The sequence below is a fragment of the Engystomops pustulosus genome, chromosome 6 (assembly GCF_040894005.1).
Source record: "Engystomops pustulosus chromosome 6, aEngPut4.maternal, whole genome shotgun sequence".
NCBI lineage: Eukaryota > Metazoa > Chordata > Amphibia > Anura > Leptodactylidae > Engystomops > Engystomops pustulosus.
In genome coordinates, this window is record NC_092416.1 from 30,904,433 (window position 1) to 30,924,320 (window position 19,888).

General features: G+C 45.8%; 1 protein-coding gene across 4 annotated transcripts in view; it reads left to right on the forward strand.

Moving 5' to 3' along the window:
* Positions 1-19,888, forward strand: part of LRRC4B (leucine rich repeat containing 4B) — a 113,673-nt gene that overhangs the window by 82,001 nt on the left and 11,784 nt on the right. The window contains exon 1 of one of the 4 annotated variants that reach the window (XM_072155454.1): positions 3,861-3,883. The exons of the other annotated variants lie outside the window; for them this stretch is intronic. The gene's annotated coding sequence lies outside the window, so the exon portion shown is untranslated. Of the gene's footprint in view, positions 1-3,860; positions 3,884-19,888 lie in introns of those variants that run through there. 4 annotated transcript variants of the gene reach the window in all.

A 19,888-nucleotide genomic window follows, 5' to 3' on the forward strand; every position in this document is an offset into this window, starting at 1 on the left:
CAGAGATATTAACAGGATCCTATGCAGGGTTTTCATCAGGATATATTTGACTCCCACCCACATTCCTCCTCTCCGCTTCTAGACGGGATTCTAAATGGAACCCTATTGAAAAGACATCCTGCGGGGATGTAGAACTCGCTTGTATCTATGGAGATTTCCATAGCAACTGAGACCATCATTCTCACTTCCACTATAATGTCACGTGACGCTCAGCTGTTAGGTAGGTGCAGGCTTCACCCATCTTGTAGCTGTATCTATATATATACTGTATATATACAAGTACATATATGTATTCTACGTCATGTCACTGTATATATACATCTCCCACCATCAAACAGCTGATTCATTGGGAAACTGACACATGACGCCTCAATCACCTTAGATCTCGCTTCTCGTTTCCAAAGTTCACACCATTTTCGGAATGACATAAAAATTAGTTTTCCTAAATTAGCTTTTGGATTATTTAAAAAAATAAAATCAGAAGAGCCGTGCGAATCCTGCCCCGTGTCGTCCATTACTCCTCAGTAACAGGGAGGCTCCGCTCCGAAAATGTCACAGCTAAAATTAATTTACTGTTATATAAAAGATCTATTCAGAGTTACACATAGATGTTATTTTACATAAGGCATATTAGTTAAGAGAAAAAAACCACCCACACAGCTATGACTATCCCTCTGCATCTGGCTATCCTCCAGATCTGCACACATAATAGTATATGATACATACACAGCCTTGACTATGCAGCGGGAGAGGAGGGACACTAGTTACAGCAATGTTATATTATACATGTACAGCCATGACTATCCGCTATGACTATCCCTGTACACCCTGCTATCCCCTAGATACATATATTATATTATACATATACAGCCATGACTATCCTCTATGACTATCCCTGTACACCCTGCTATCCTCTAGTTACATATATTATATTATACATGTACAGCCATGACTATCCTCTATGACTATCCCTGTACACCCTGCTATCCTCTAGTTACATATATTATATTATACATGTACAGCCATGACTATCCTCTATGACTATCCATATATATACCCTGCTATCCTCTAGATACATATATTATATTATACATGTACAGCCATGACTATCCTCTATGACTATCCATATATACACCATGCTATCCTCTAGATACATATATTATATTATACATGTACAGCCATGACTATCCTCTATGACTATCCCTGTACACCCTGCTATCCTCTAGATACATATATTATATTATACATATACAGCCATGACTATCCTCTATGACTATCCCTCTACACCCTGCTATCCCCTAGCTACATATATTATATTATACATATACAGCCATGACTATCCTCTATGACTAGCCCTATACACCCTGCTATCCTCTAGATACATATATTATATTATACATGTACAGCCATGACTATCCTCTATGACTATCCCTATACACCATGCTATCCTCTAGTTACATTATTATATTATACATATACAGCCATGACTATCCTCTATGACTATCCCTGTACACCCTGCTATCCTCTAGATGCATATATTATATTATACATGTACAGCCATGACTATCCTCTATGACTATCCACAGATACACCCTGCTATCCTCTAGATACATATATTATATTATACATGGACAGCCATGACTATCCTCTATGACTATCCCTGTACACCCTGCTATTTCTAGATACATATATTATATTATACATGTACAGCCATGACTATCCTCTATGACTATCCCTGTACACCCTGCTATCCTCTAGATACATATATTATATTATACATATACAGCCATGACTATCCTCTATGACTATCCATATATACACCCTGCTATCCTCTAGATACATATATTATATTATACATGTACAGCCATGACTATCCTCTATGACTATCCCTGTACACCCTGCTATCCTCTAGTTACATATATTATATTATACATGTACAGCCATGACTATCCTCTATGACTATCCATATATACACCCTGCTATCCTCTAGATACATATATTATATTATACATGTACAGCCATGACAATCCTCTATGACTATCCCTGTACACCCTGCTATCCTCTAGTAACATATATTATATTATACATGTACAGCCATGACTATCCTCTATGACTATCCATATATACACCCTGCTATCCTCTAGATACATATATTATATTATACATATACAGCCATGACTATCCCTCTACACCCTGCTATCCCCTAGCTACATATATTATATTATACATATACAGCCATGACTATCCTCTATGACTAGGCCTATACACCCTGCTATCCTCTAGATACATATATTATATTATACATGTACAGCCATGACTATCCTCTATGACTATCCCTATACACCCTGCTATCCTCTAGTTACATTATTATATTATACATATACAGCCATGACTATCCTCTATGAGTATCCCTGTACACCCTGCTATCCTCCAGATGCATATATTACATGATACATGTACAGCCATGACTATCCTCTATGACTATCCATATATACACCCTGCTATCCTCTAGATATATATTATATTATACATGGACAGCCATGACTATCCTCTATGACTATCCCTGTACACCCTGCTATCTCCTAGATACATATATTATATTATACATGTACAGCCATGACTATCCTCTATGACTATCCTTGTACACCCTGCTATCCTCTAGATACATATATTATATTATACATATACAGCCATGACTATCCTCTATGACTATCCCTGTACACCCTGCTATCCTCTAGATACATATATTATATTATACATGTACAGCCATCACTATCCTCTATGACTATCCCTGTACACCCTGCTATCCTCTAGTTACATATATTATATTAAACATGTACAGCCATGACTATCCTCTATGACTATCCATATATACACCCTGCTATCCTCTAGATACATATATTATATTATACATGTACAGCCATGACTATCCTCTATGACTATCCCTGTACACCCTGCTATCCTCTAGATACATATATTATATTATACATATACAGCCATGACTATCCTCTATGACTATCCCTCTACACCCTACTATCCCCTAATTACATATATTATATTATACATATACAGCCATGACTATCCTCTATGACTATCCCTCTACACCCTACTATCCCCTAATTACATATATTATATTATACAGATACAGCCATGACTATCCTCTATGACTAGCCCTATACACCATGCTATCCTCTAGATACATATATTATATTATACATGTACAGCCATGACTATCCTCTATGACTATCCATATATACACCATGCTATCCTCTAGATACATATATTATATTATACATGTACAGCCATGACTATCCTCTATGACTAGCCCTATACACCATGCTATCCTCTAGATACATATATTATATTATACATGTACAGCCATGACTATCTACTATGACTATCCATATATACACCCTGCTATCCTCTAATTACATATATTATATTATACATATACAGCCATGACTATCCTCTATGACTAGCCCTATACACCATGCTATCCTCTAGATCAGTGATGGCCAACCTATAACACGCGTGTCAGCACTGACACACGTTACCATTTTCAGTGACACACGGCTGCTGGAGAAAAATTGCTGTAGTGCAGTTGTCTGTTGTCTGGGGCCGGTCGGGCGGTCGGTTGGCGATGTGGTCTGCAGCGAGCGGCTGCATCTCAGTCAGAGAGATCGCAGCTGCTGCTCCTGTCCTCCCTTCCTGCTCTGCGGAGGCCGCCCAATGACGCCAGAGTGGAGCGTGGAGACAGAGCAGCCCCAGCTCGCAAAGACGCAACCTATGCTGTGCCTGCGCGGGAACATCTACACAGGAGCTGAAGCGGCCTGAAGAGGAGTAACCGAGCGCTCGTGGCGTCGTTGGAGCCTGTGCCAGTTAGGTAAGTTAATTTATTGAGCTGAGCTCTGCCGGGCTGGGCTGTGAAGTACACTCTTTGGGGGGCACTTCTCAGGACACAAATGTCCTTAAAACTAGCTGTTGCTGGACTGCCACAGGTTCGCCATCACTGGAATAATTCCCCCTCCCCCTCACTTATCTTAGTTCATGGCACCCCACACAAGTTAAATAACAGCAAGACCAACAAAAGAAACCAACTGACAGATTAATAAAGAAGTCACTAAGCAGGTAAGTTAAATAATTATACGTATTTGTTATTTAAACTGTAAATATCACAAAATTAGGTTTTTTTTTTCAAGGTGACACACCACCCGAGTTAGGCTCGGTTTATTGACGAATTTTGACACACCAAGCTCAAAAGGTTGCCCATCACTGCTCTAGATACATATATTATATTATACATATACAGCCATGACAATCCTCTTTGACTATCCCTGTACACCCTGCTATCCTCTAGATAAATATATTATATTATACATGTACAGCCATCACTATCCTCTATGACTATCCCTCTACACCCTGCTATCCCCTAGCTACATATATTATATTATATTATATATATACAGCCATGACTATCCTCTATGACTATCCCTGTACACCCTGCTATCCCCTAGTTACATATATTATATTATACATATACAGCCATGACTATCCTCTATAACTATCCCTCTACACCCTGCTATCCTCTAGTTACATATATTATATTATACATGTACAGCCATGACTATCCTCTATGAGGGACAAACAATCCCTATACACATAGCTATCCTCTAAATACATATACGGTATTATACTATACATATGAAGCTATGACTATCCTCTATGACTATCCCTATACACCCTGCTATCCCCTAGCTACATATATTATATTATACATGTACAGCCATGACTATCCTCTATGACTATCCCTGTACACCCTGCTATCCCCTAGCTACATATATTATATTATACATGTACAGCCATGACTATCCTCTATGACTATCCCTGTACACCCTGCTATCCCCTAGCTACATATATTATATTATACATGTACAGCCATGACTATCCTCTATGACTTTCCCTGTACACCCTACTATCCCCTAATTACATATATTATATTATACATATACAGCCATGACTATCCTCTATGACTATCCCTCTACACCCTGCTATCCCCTAGCTACATATATTATATTATACATATACAGCCATGACTATCCTCTATGACTATCCCTGTACACCCCGCTATCCTCTAGCTACATATATTACATTATACATGTTCAGCCATGACTATCCTCTATGACTATCCCTGTACACCCTGCTATCCTCTAGATACATATATTATATTATACATATACAGCCATGACTATCCTCTATGACTATCCCTGTACACCCCGCTATCCTCTAGCTACATATATTACATTATACATGTTCAGCCATGACTATCCTCTATGACTATCCCTGTACACCCTGCTATCCTTTAGATACATATATTATATTATACATATACAGCCATGACTATCCTCTATGACTATCCCTGTACACCCTGCTATCCTCTAATTACATATATTATATTATACATGTACAGCCATGACAATCCTCTATGACTATCCATATATACACCTTGCTATCCTCTAGATACATATATTATATTATACATATACAGCCATGACTATCCTCTATGACTATCTCTATACACCCTGCTATCCTCTAATTACATATATTATATTATACATATACAGCCATGACTATCCTCTATGACTATCTCTATACACCCTGCTATCCTCTAATTACATATATTATATTATACATATACAGCCATGACAATCCTCTATGACTATCCATATATACACCCTGCTATCCTCTAATTACATTATTATATTATACATATACAGCCATGACTATCCTCTATGACTATCCCTGTACACCCTGCTATCCCCTAGATGCATATATTATATTATACATTGACACCCATGACTATCCTCTATGACTATCCATATATACACCCTGCTATCCTCTAGTTACATCAATATTATATTATACATGTATACATGTACGGCCCTATTTCTACCCTGGGGAAGGGGGGGAAGGCCCTATTTTTATCCTGGGGTGGGGGGAAAGGCCCTATTTCTATCCTGGGGTGGGGGGTGAGACCCTATTTCTATCCTGGGGTGGGTGGGGAAAGGCCCTATTTCTATCCTGGGGTGGGGAGGAAGGACCTATTTCTATCCTGGGGTGGGGGATGAGGCTCTATTTCTATGCTGGGGTGGGGGTGAGGCCCTATTTCTATCCTGGGGTGGGGAGAAGGCCCTATTTCTATCCTGGGGTGTGGGGGGCCCTATTTCTAACCTGGGGTGTGGGGGGAGGCCCTGTTTCTATCCTGGGGTGTGGGGGAAGGCCCTATGTCTATCCTGGGGTGGTGGGGAAGGCCCTATGTCTATCCTGGGGTGGTGGGGAAGGCCCTATTTCTATCCTGGGTTGGGGGGTGAGGCCTTATTTCTATCCTGGCGTGGGGGGTGAGGCCCTATTTCTATCCTGGGGTGGGTGGGGAGGAAGGCCCTATTTCTATCCTGGGGTGAGGGGAGGCCCTTTCTCTATACTGGCTACTGGAGGGACTAGGTATTACCCCTAAACTCACAATGCAGCAGCATTTCTCCTGTGCTGTGACTGTCCTGAGGAGAAAATAAAACTTTTACTTAAAGAGCTACAGCCGCAGTACACATACATACATACATGGAGCTACAGCCGCAGTACACATACATACATGGAGCTACAGCCGCAGTACACATACATACATACATACATACATGGAGCTACAGCCGCAGTACACAGCTATACATGGAGCTACAGCCTCAGTACACAGCCATACATGGAGCTACCGCCGCAGTACACAACCATACATGGAGCTACAGCCACAGTACACAGCCGTACATGGAGCTACCGCCGCAGTACACAGCCACACATGGAGCTACAGCCACAGTACACAGCCATACATGGTGCTACAGCCGCAGTACACAGCCATACATGAAGCTACAGCAGCAGTACACAGCCATACATGGAGCTACAGCCGCAGTACACAGCCATACATGGAGCTACAGGAGCAGTACACAGCCATACATGGAGCTACAGCCACAGTACACAGCCATACATGGAGCTACAGCCGCAGTACACAGCCATACATGGAGCTACAGCCGCAGTACACAGCCATACATGGAGCTACAGGAGCAGTACACAGCCATACATGGAGCTACAGCCACAGTATACAGCCATACATGGAGCTACAGCCGCAGTACACAGCCATACATGGAGCTAGAGCAGCAGTACACAGCCATACATGGAGCTACAGCCACAGTACACAGCCACACATGGAGCTACAGCCACAGTACACAGCCATACATGGAGCTACAGCCACAGTACACAGCTATACATGGAGCTACAGCCGCAGTACACAGCCATACATGGAGCTACAGCCGCAGTACACAGCCATACATGGAGCTACAGCCGCAGTACACAGCCATACATGGAGCTACAGCTGCAGTACACAGCCATACATGGAGCTACAGCCACAGTACACAGCCACACATGGAGCTACAGCCACAGTACACAGCCATACATGGAGCTACAGCCACAGTACACAGCTATACATGGAGCTACAGCCGCAGTACACAGCCATACATGGAGCTACAGCCGCAGTACACAGCCATACATGGAGCTACAGCCGCAGTACACAGCCATACATGGAGCTACAGCTGCAGTACACAGCCATACATGGAGCTACAGCCGCAGTACACAGCCATACATGGAGCTACAGCCGCAGTACACTGTAATTTAATAAGATGTTTTCCAAGCGATGATTGGACACAGTTAGTGTGCATTCACACTGCGGTGGGCCCCCACCCCAAATTTTCTCTGGTGGGCCCAAGGTACACCAGTCCGACACTGGCCATGACTATCCTCTATGACTATCCCTTGTGAGACACTGAAGGGGTTAACTGTGGATGGGCGGTATGTTTCCCCTAGGTTTTGCTATTATGCAAGGCCTTAGTGCTGACGTTGTGTTGTCCAGCACCTTGGACACAGGTGATGGGAGCAGCCTAATCAGTCTGCATAAAGTGGCTGAGCAGAGCTGAAAGTGTTGTCTCTCTGGATGGAGGCTGGAGAGCACGCAGCCTTGACCTCTGTGCCTGGAGCAACAAAAGTTTTTTGTTAGTGGTGAGTCAGAGAACCATTGTTTAGTTAGCACCCTGACGGGTAGGATATTATTTTGTTTTTGATGCCTGAATGTGAAGGCTGTTTTACTTTGTTCCTGCTGAAATAAACACAGGCTAGACCTGTTTTGGACTGTACTTGTCACTGTCGTGAACTGCATCACAGCACCCCGCTACCACGGTCTCTACTGGGCCAAATCTCCCACATATGGTGCTTCGGATTGCGGGCAGTTCAAAGACACACACCTGAAAGACTTGTTACATCCTGCAACATTGCATGGCCTGGGTGAAAGCAGCAGGCAAATTGCAGGATACAGCCAAGATGGAGGACTTTATTAAATACCTGCAAGAGGAGGCCAGAGCTAATCGGCAGCAGCAGCAGGCCATGCTCCAGCAGCAGGAGGAGAGGTCCCGCCAGCAGCAGGAGGAGGCCAGAGCTAATCGGCAGCAGCAGCAGGAAGAGTCCCAGGCTAATCGGCAGCTGCGGCAAGCCATGCTCCAGCAGCAGGAGGAGAGGTCCCGCCAGCAGCAAGCCATGTTCCAGCTGCAGGAGGAGAGGTCCCGCCAGCAGCAGGAGGAGAGGTCACGCCAGCAGCAAGCCATGTTCCAGCTGCAGGAGGAGAGGTCCCGCCAGCAGCAGGAAGAGTCCCGAGCCATGTTCCAGCTGATGATGAAAAAGTTTTCTGGCATTATGGCAGCACCGCAAGCGACGACTACTGAGGGGTCCCATACTGGTTTGCAAGGGTACCCGGTTGTCCAGCGTTCCGCACGGGCTGCAGTACAAAAGGCTTTACAAAAAATGATGGCGACCGACGACGTGGAGGCGTATCTCACTGTGCTCGAGCGAGTAGCTGAGCGAGAGGAGTTACCAGCTGAGCAGTGGGCAGATGTCCTGGCACCGTTCCTGACGGGCGAAGCGCAGAAGGCCTACTTCGACCTGAGTGAAACAGAGGCCCGTGAGTACCCCCAGCTAAAGGCGGAGATTCTGGCTCGTCTTGGGGTCACCGTTCAAGTTCGTTCCAGCCGGGTCCACCAGTGGGCTTACTCAGAAAGACTACCCCCACGCTCCCAAATGCATGACCTGATCCATCTCGTCCGGAAGTGGCTACAACCAGAGGACTGCACCCCAGCACAGATGGTAGAGAGAGTGGTTCTTGACAAGTTCACCCGTTCTCTGCCCTCTCGGCTCCAGCGATGGGTTGGACAGGCCGGTCCCACAAATGCTGAGGAACTCGTGTCCCTAGTAGAGAGATATCGGGCTATGGAGGATCTTCTACTTACCTCTCCCACACGAAGCAGTGCCAGTGACAAGGTCACCAAACCATCTGGCAAGACTGCTACTGCGGAAAAGGGGAGACAGGTCAGGTTGGGAGGGGGTTCATTGGGGGGCGTGGATACCCAGAAACCCAGTGAGGCTCGTGACAGAGGTCATAGCCGTATCCAGTGCTGGCGATGCCATGAAATGGGCCATATTGCTGCCAACTGTCCACTGTCAGTGGAGCCAATGGACTGCAACCAGACCCGGCGAGTGTCACTGTTTGCCCGGTCGGTTCTGGCAGCCGAGACGGTCACGGATGCAGAACCCCAAGTGTGTATGGTCACAATCGGGGGTCATACAGTGGAAGCCTTGCTAGACTCAGGGAGTCTGGTCACCCTGGTGCGGGGAGCTCTGGTTGATCCTGGACTATACAGTGGGCGGAAAGTGGGAGTGTTGTGTATACATGGGGACACTCGCGAATATCCCACTGCTGTCATCAACCTACATACCCCTTGTGGTACTATTACCCATGAAGTGGGGGTGGTGGGGACCCTGTTTCATGAGGCTATTATCAGCAGATACTTACCGGTGTTTTGGGACCTCTGGAGACGAAGACCCACCTCAGGTGCTGTTGCAGATAATGGACATCAGGTGTGTCCGGCCTTGGCCCCTGAACCCTTTGAGGCCAATGTACCCACACCAGCAGTAGGGGTGACCCCATGTGATGAATTCTCTCCCCTAGAGGTCCTAGCCGGTGAGGTCGAGGGCCACGAGGAGGTGGCCGACATGCCGGACCTTGAGATCTCCCGTGAAAATTTTGGGGCTGCACAGCTACAGGACCCTACCTTGTTTAAAGCACGGGAGAATGTTAAGGTGATAAATGGGGTACTCCAAATACCAGGGGCTCACAAAATATACCCCCGAATGGTGATTGTTGGGGAACTGTTGTACAGGGTCGACCAGATACGGGGTGAGGAGGTTGAGCAACTTGTAGTACCCCAATCTCACCGTAGGCTGGTGCGAGAGTTAGCACACAAACATGTGCTGGGAGGGCACTTAGGTGCTGAGAAGACCCGAGAGAGGATCCTGCAGAGATTTTTCTGGCCCGGGGTGTGGGAGGAGGTAAACCGGTATTGTAGCTCCTGCCCTGAGTGTCAACTTACTGCCCCAGTGTCCCACTTCAGGAGTCCTTTGGTCCCACTACCAATCATAGAGGTGCCATTTGAACGGATTGCAATGGATCTGGTTGGCCCCATAGTCAAATCCACAAGGGGGCACCAGTACATCCTGGTTATCCTGGACTACGCTACGCGGTATCCCAAGGCGATTCCATTAAGGAACACCTCCTCCAAAAATATTGCTAGGGAGCTGTTCCAGGTATTCTCACGCACAGGCCTCCCCAAGGAAATCTTGACTGACCAGGGTACCCCATTCATGTCTAGGGTAATGAAGGAGATGTGTAAGTTACTGGAGGTTAAACAGCTCCGCACCTCTGTATATCATCCTCAGACAGATGGCCTGGTCGAGAGGTTTAACAAGACCTTGAAGGGGATGCTAAAGAGGGTGGTCAGCAAAGATGGGAAGGACTGGGATTATTTGTTGCCCTATTTGATGTTTGCCATACGTGAAGTTCCCCAGTCCTCCACGGGTTTCTCACCCTTTGAGCTGTTATATGGCCGTTCCCCACGTGGGCTTTTGGATGTAGCCAAGGAGACCTGGGAACAGGAGAGGACCCCCCACCGTAGTGTGATAGAACACGTCTCCCTTATGCAGGACCGCATAGCGGCGGTAATGCCCCTTGTAAAGGAGCACATGACAAGGGCACAAGAGGCCCAGTCTAGGGTCTACAATAGGTCAGCCAGACTCAGGACCTTTAACCCAGGCGCCAGAGTGCTAGTTCTGGTGCCCACCTTTGAGAGCAAGTTCTTGGCAAAATGGCAAGGACCATATGAGGTCATGGAGAAAGTGGGGGAGGTAACCTACAAGGTATCTCAGCCGGGGAGGAGGAAACCTGAACAGATATTCCACGTGAACCTCCTAAAGCCATGGAGGGAAAGAGAGTCCCTGATAGCCGTGGGAGTAGAAAAAGCGTCTGTCCCCAAGAAGTTGACACCGGAGGTAGGTGTACCCGATGCCAAGGTGCCTGAAGTACGGATCTCGGAGTCCCTCTCCAGGGCCCAGATTCAGGAAGCAAAGGAGTTTGTGCTCCGAAATGTGGATGTGTTCTCTAAGTTACCGGGACGTACTTCAGTCATCAAGCATGACTTCATAACCAAACCCCACATCCGGGTACACCAAAAACCCTACCGGGTCCCTGAAGCGCGCCGGCTTGCCATATCCAAAGAAGTCAGGCAGATGTTAGACCTGGGGGTTATCGAGGAGTCTAAAAGTGACTAGTCGAGTCCTATTGTGTTGATTCCCAAACCTGATGGTTCCCTACGGTTCTGCAATGACTTTAGGAAGTTGAACGAGGTGTCCAAATTTGATTCTTACCCCATGCCCAGGGTTGACGAGTTGATAGAACGACTTGGACAGGCTAAGTTCTTCTCCACCCTTGACCTGACGAAAGGGTATTGGCAGGTACCCCTTACTGACAGGGCCAAAGAGAAGACTGCTTTTGTTACTCCTGATGGGCTTTTTCAGTACGTGGTACTCCCCTTTGGGCTACATGGGGCTCCCGCGACATTCCAGAGGTTAATGGATCTCGTGCTAAAACCTCACCGGAGATATGCCTCGGCCTATCTGGATGACATCATAGTTTATAGTAACGATTGGGAGAGTCACCTGGCCAAGGTGCAAGCAGTGGTAGACTCCCTGAGGGCAGCAGGGTTGACAGCGAACCCCCAAAAATGTGCACTGGGTCTGGAAGAGGCCCGTTACCTGGGGTACCGTATTGGGCGAGGTGTCATCAAACCCCAAGTAAATAAAGTGGAGGCGATCCAGCAGTGGCCACGACCCATGAGCAAGAAGCAAGTGAGGGCTTTCCTAGGCATAGTGGGCTATTATCGCCGATTTATCCCCGATTTTGCTATCATAGCGGCACCCCTGACTGACCTGACCAAGGGTAGCAGGGCGGTGATGGTAAAGTGGAGTGAAGAGGCTGAGGGGGCGTTTCAGCGACTTAAGACGGTTTTGTGCGAGGGACCGGTACTGATCACCCCTAACTTCACCAAGACCTTTATTGTGCAGACTGACGCTTCTGACGTGGGCTTAGGGGCTGTCCTGTCCCAAGTAGTGGAGGGTGAGGAACATCCTGTGACATTCCTGAGCCGCAAGCTCACACCTCCTCAAAAGAACTATAGCATAGTTGAGAGGGAGTGCTTGGCGATAAAATGGGCTCTGGAATCCCTGAGGTATTACTTGGTAGGGCGACAGTTTACACTAGTGACCGATCACTCTCCCCTCACCTGGATGAGTCAGGCCAAAGAGAGGAACGCCAGGGTCACAAGGTGGTTCCTAATGTTGCAGAATTTCAAATTCACGGTGGAACATCGAGCAGGAAAGCTGCATGGGAATGCCGATGCCCTGTCTCGTACCCACTGTCTGATGGCCAAAAGTGTTCGCCCCCACAGGGTCAAACAGAGGGGGAGGGTATGTGAGACACTGAAGGGGTTAACTGTGGATGGGCGGTATGTTTCCCCTAGGTTTTGCTATTATGCAAGGCCTTAGTGCTGACGTTGTGTTGTCCAGCACCTTGGACACAGGTGATGGGAGCAGCCTAATCAGTCTGCATAAAGTGGCTGAGCAGAGCTGAAAGTGTTGTCTCTCTGGATGGAGGCTGGAGAGCACGCAGCCTTGACCTCTGTGCCTGGAGCAACAAAAGTTTTTTGTTAGTGGTGAGTCAGAGAACCATTGTTTAGTTAGCACCCTGACGGGTAGGATATTATTTTGTTTTTGATGCCTGAATGTGAAGGCTGTTTTACTTTGTTCCTGCTGAAATAAACACAGGCTAGACCTGTTTTAGACTGTACTTTGGTGTCACTGTCGTGAACTGCATCACAGCACCCCGCTACCACGGTCTCTACTGGGCCAAATCTCCCACACCCTGTACACCCTGCTATCCCCTAGATGCATATATTATATTATACATTGACACCCATGACAATCCTCTATGACAATCCATATATACACCCTGCTATCCTCTAGTTACATCAATATTATATTATACATGTACAGCCATAACTATCCTTTATGACTATCTCTGTACACCATGCTATCCTCTAGTTACTTACAAACTATATTATATTATACCTACACATCCATGGCTATGCACCAAATTTATGAAATTTTGGCATAAATCCAGTGGAGGAGGAAAAATATAGGAACTTTTTGCGATCCAAATGCAGAAGGAAATCGGTGGCTGTTCCAAGAAATGAAAAGATTTTGTTGTTGATTTATCATGATAGCAGCCATCCCCCCTTGTGTTCTGCCGGATACGTCAAGAAGATTAGTCCTAATAATCTATCCGGCAGGCAAAGTGGCCGCCGTGCAAAACCACGTCAGTTTGTAGGTTTTTCAAAAATAATCAGGCACAGGGAGGGCACGCCCCATGCCCGTCTACTCCGCTGGCTGCCACGCCCCTCTACACCCCCTCCACACCCACATGGCGTGGCGGTGGTATAGCTGCTACCTTAATCGCAAATTTGTGATTGTTTCATTGCTTCTACACCAGAAAACTGGTTTAGAAGCAGTGATTAATCTCCCAATTAGAGTTTATTTTATTGGTGAACTTGATGGTCATGGCATGTTGTTATGTTACACCAGCCCACAAACTTAAAAACTCCTCCAGCTCCCCAGGGCCGTCTGACCAGGTAATGAAGAAATCATCCTTGAATTTCAGGTCCATTAGAATACATTGCTGTTGAGGTCTTTACACTAAGAAAATCCTAATTTTAGTAGTAGTTGTGCTAGGGGCTCACCAATACTATGCTGCTGCCTCTGATACCAAGGGAGGAGTTCAAATTTTATCAAATTTGCTTGTAATTAGTGTTTAGCGGGTTAGTGTTCGGCTCAACCTATTACTGTTAATGCCAGTTGTTACCAGCTAGCCGCACGGTGCCAGCGTTATTTAAATTACCTGCAGCCGTGCACGCCTACGCTAACCTGGCAACTCTGCTGGTGGCATTTGAATAGTTAAAAACCGCAATCGTTGCTGCACTAATCATGGTTTTTACTTTTTGGGGTCCTGGTTCTTTACCCAGACAGCTTTTTTCACTTCATCGGGTCTTCTCATCACTACTCGTAACCTATACAGGCATCCCAGGAGCAGTGATAGTGCTGAGAGGAGACTGTCCCTGCGAGGGCAGCATTTCCTATCATGTTACAGAGAAGCTTTTTAGTTTTTATGACCCTGTAACACGTTAAGGTCTCTGGTTCTGGGTTTATTTTTAGATTTTATCAAGCACTTTGCCACCTGATTCTGAAAATTATGTAGGGCAAGAATAGGCAAGACAACAAAGTACACTTACCATGCCCCAATATCCTGGCCTGTGCCCCATTACTACCAGTTAGAGTTCATGGGACCCTCTGTGGCCAATAAGGGGCCTCAGCAGACACCGATCATGTGTCTTGTTCACTATGTCAACACAGAAATACAGTCCCTGTACAAGTCCATGTCTGTCAATGTAACAACTACCCGTCTCAAAAAAATCTGCTTCCCTCCACTTCCTGTTTCCTCCCATCCTCCGTTTCTTAAAGAGAACCCGTCAGTAACCCCCTAAACTAAATATATTTTCATAAACTGCCATTAGAGAGCATTGCCTCTATCCCTTCATTGTCCCTCTACATGCCTGTAAACCTAAGCAATGAGGTCCTAAAGCTGTATGCAAATGACCTGTGAAATGTCCAATGAAGCATTAGCATATTCAAGCTGTCCACGATATTCATGAGTGGGAGGCACAGCCACACCCCCAGTGCTTGACTGACAGCCTGTATAATGGTGTGAGGCTGTATAATGATGTAAGGCTGTATAATGATGTGCTTCCTGGTGCTGGAGCCCCCTGCAGCCTGTGTGTGTATAGGAGAGAACATGTCAGATTCATGTGTAGCTGATGTCTGTGTCTCTGTGTATTAGGAGGATGCAGCATGTCAGCAGATGCAGCACACACACTAGCCATGCTTTACTATACATTACACACAGACATGAGCAGGCGGAGGAGAGGGGAGGGGCAACAGCGGTGACATCACTGCCTCTGACCATGTGACCCACCTCATTTACATAATAAAGAATAGATGATTTTACAATGATTAATGTATGAAATAACTAGATAAAGGCTGGGGTGGAACCTTGTGAGCTGCTCCAACAGGTAGTAGTGACAGGACAAGTGACACAGACCTGATGACAGGTGTCCTTTAACATCACTCACCAATTTCCGATGACAGGTTCCCTTTAAAGGGATTTTTTGTTTAATATCTTACTCTTTTTGTACATTGATTGGACATACAGGAATCTAAATCAGTTGTCCCATAATCTCTGTGTTTGTCCCCTTAAACCAGATCTTCTTATTGTGAATTATTTGAATTATTTCATAATTCTGTTTGTCTCTCCAAATTCTGTCCCTCTGCCATTCTTCAATATCTTCTTGTCCTGGCTCTGAACACTTCCCAAGCCCTTCCTGAAAACCAACAAATTGTTGTTCGGGGAAAGATTACGTAATTCAGCTCTCGCTTTGCATATCTCAGCGGTCACGGTATAAGTTCCTTTTAGGGTCAAGCGTAATATATTCCGAGAAAGCTCGTTTCCATGCTTTCACAAATCCAACACCGTCTCTAAAATCGTGATTTCTCCTTATAGACTCTCATACTCCATGGAACAAAGGTGCTTGCAACAAATAGATTATTATGCATAAACATCGTGGACTATCGTCTATACACAGTCATTACAGGAGATACAAATAAGATACATAACCGCTGACTTTCCTCTAAATCCATGTATACGATGTATTATTCTACAAACACATTCATGACTATTCTGCAGGAAACATAAGATATGAAGTGTCTACAAATGTTTTATAACATAGTTTACTGGAGTACATAAACAGTCATGACTATCCTGCAACAGGGCTCATTCACACGGTCGTTCATAGGGACGTACAGGCGGCCGCAAATTTGCGGCCGTATATACGTTCCCATAGACGACAATGGCGGCCCGGCGGCAGTAGGGTGCCACACATGTGTGGCACCGATCCACGCCGTACACCTCAAAAAGATACAGCATGCTCTATCTTCTTGCGAGTGTGCGGCCGTGCGCCGCTGTTTCCTATGGAGGGAGGAGGGGTCACCTCCTCCTCACCTCCAGCACGCGACGGTATGCCCGCACGGCGGACATACAGCGTGTGAATGTACCCTCAGAGGGAGATTTATCAGGCCTTCTGTGCCATGACTGGTGTAGAAGCACTGAAATAATCCAAATTTCTTGCGTGGCCGTGGAGGAGGAGTGGCCAGTGGCAGAATGGGCCGGCACAGGTCGTTCTGGCCCCACCCCTCCGCACTAGCCATACCCTGAGACTTTCAGTGTTGATGTTTGAAGGTTTTTTCCGCAAGCCTGGCCTAAAATTGCCCTGCAGCATATCCGCTACAGTGGATGAGCGGGACCCTTATCATACACAGGGCTACTTTTACTAATAACACTGCAGTTTGCAGTGTACTATGTGCAGTTTGCCTGTGTAGTGTGCAGGGTGCGGCAGATTCAGGATTCTGGTTCATGTTCTTTATGAATCTCATGACCCCTGCACTGCCCCGACAGAGAGCACAACACATTTTTCGGACTTTGCATGATAAATGTGGCACAGGAACCCCCTTTTTAGTGCAAAGAATAGTGCAACCCATATGTGGTGTGGAAACTTCCGCTGAGAGAGCCATAAATGCCACACATTTTAAAATGTTATTTCATAAGAGCCCTACAATATACACATGCCTCCCAGAAGATAGGTAGCCCCAGCACATACCCCCTAGTAGATAGGTAGCCACAGCACATGCCCCGAGTACATAGCTAGCCACAGCACATGTCCCCAGTGTATAGATAGCCACAGCACATGTCCCCGGTATATAGGTAGCCACAGCACATGTCCCCGGTATATAGGTAGCCACAGCTCATGCCCCCCAGTATATAGGTAGCCACAGCACATGCCCTCGATTACATAGCTAGCCACATCACATGTCTCCAGTGTATAGATAGCCACAGCACATGTCCCCGGTATATAGGTAGCCACAGCTCATGCCCCCCAGTATATAGGTAGCCACAGCTCACGCATGCTCAGGTAGTCACTGCAAAAAAAAAAAAAAAAGAATATTCACCTACCTGTGCTCCTCATCACTCCCATGCTCTTTTCTTTGACCCTTTGGCTTAGACTATGGCAGCGATGGCACCTGGGTCACACAAAGGACGTAAGCAGTGGTGACATCGCTGCCTGTGTCCAGTAATCAGTCTATGACACACACAGCAGCCATCACTATTTATTAAAGATCTGTCTGAGAGCCAGATGCAGCCAACAAAAGAGCCACATCTGGCTCCCGAGCCATGGGTTCCTCACCTCATTCCAAAATGTTATCCCCCTACATAAACATCTATGACTATCCTGCCAGAGATATGAATTCTATAGATCTGACTCTCCTGCAGCAGAAGTGGGTCCTCTATGTTTGACTATCCCCAAAGAGAAATGAGTCTTATATATATGACTGTCCTGCAGGAGATGTGGGTTGTCTATATCTGACTATCCTGCAGGAGATATGAGTCCTCTATATCTGACTATCCTGCAGGAGATGTGGGTTGTCTATATCTGACTATCCTGCAGGAGATATGAGTCCTCTATATCTGACTATCCTGCAGGAGATGTGGGTTGTCTATATCTGACTATCCTGCAGGAGATATGAGTCCTCTATATCTGACTATCCTGCAGGAGATATGAGTCCTCTATACCTGACTATCCTGTAGGAGATATTGAGCTCTATAAATCTGACTATCCTGCAGGAGATATGAGTCCTCTATACCTGACTATCCTGTAGGAGATATGAGCTCTATAAATCTGACTATCCTGCAGGAGATATGAGTCCTCTATACCTGACTATCCTGTAGTAGATATGAGCTCTATAAATCTGACTATCCTGCAGGAGATATGAGTCCTTTATACCTGACTATCCTGTAGGAGATATGAGCTCTATAGATCTGACTATCCTGCAGGAGATATGAGTCCTCTATACCTGACTATCCTGTAGGAGATATGAGCTCTATAAATCTGACTATCCTGCAGGAGATATGAGTTCTCTATATCTGACTATCCTGTAGGACATATGAGTTCTCTATATCTGACTCTCCTGCAGGAGATATGAGTTCTCTATATCTGACTATCCTGCAGGAGATATGCGTCCTCTATACCTGACTATCCTGTAGGAGATATGAGTTCTCTATATCTGACTATCCTGCAGGAGATATGAGTTCTCTATATCTGACTATCCTGTAGGACATATGAGTTCTCTATATCTGACTCTCCTGCAGGAGATATGAGTTCTCTATATCTGACTATCCTGCAGGAGATATGCGTCCTCTATACCTGACTATCCTGTAGGAGATATGAGTTCTCTATATCTGACTATCCTGCAGGAGATATGAGTCCTCTATATCTGACTATCCTGTAGGAGATATGAGCTCTATAAATCTGACTATCCTGCAGGAGATATGAGTTCTCTATATCTGACTATCCTGCAGGAGATATGAGTCCTCTATACCTGACTATCCTGTAGGAGATGTGGGTTGTCTATATCTGACTATCCTGCAGGAGATATGAGTCCTCTATATCTGACTATCCTGTAGGACATATGAGTTCTCTATATCTGACTATCCTGCAGGAGATATGAGTTCTCTATATCTGACTATCCTGTAGGACATATGAGTTCTCTATATCTGACTCTCCTGCAGGAGATATGAGTTCTCTATATCTGACTATCCTGCAGGAGATATGCGTCCTCTATACCTGACTATCCTGTAGGAGATATGAGTTCTCTATATCTGACTATCCTGTAGGAGATATGAGCTCTATAAATCTGACTATCCTGCAGGAGATATGAGTTCTCTATATCTGACTATCCTGCAGGAGATATGAGTCCTCTATACCTGACTATCCTGTAGGAGATATGAGTTCTCTATATCTGACTATCCTGCAGGAGATATGAGTCCTCTATATCTGACTATCCTGTAGGAGATATGAGTTCTCTATATCTGACTATCCTGCAGGAGATATGAGTCCTCTATATCTGACTATCCTGCAGGAGATATGAACAAGGTGGACAGTGACATCACCGGGTCCTCCCTCCTGCCGAGCGTTGTATGCACTGGGTGGGGCTGTGGGGAGAAATGTACTAGCTGCATCCGCATAGCTGTCCATTGCCTCCACTGAACGCATATGTCGCTGCGCTTAGCTTGCTACGTCTTTTCATCCTGCTATTTTTTGCGGACAGGAAGTTTAGTGGCCAGACGGAGGCAACAACTGTGCCTCCATCTGCCACCCTTTGTCAATGCATACCAGAAGTCGGGTGCTTTCCCAACGTA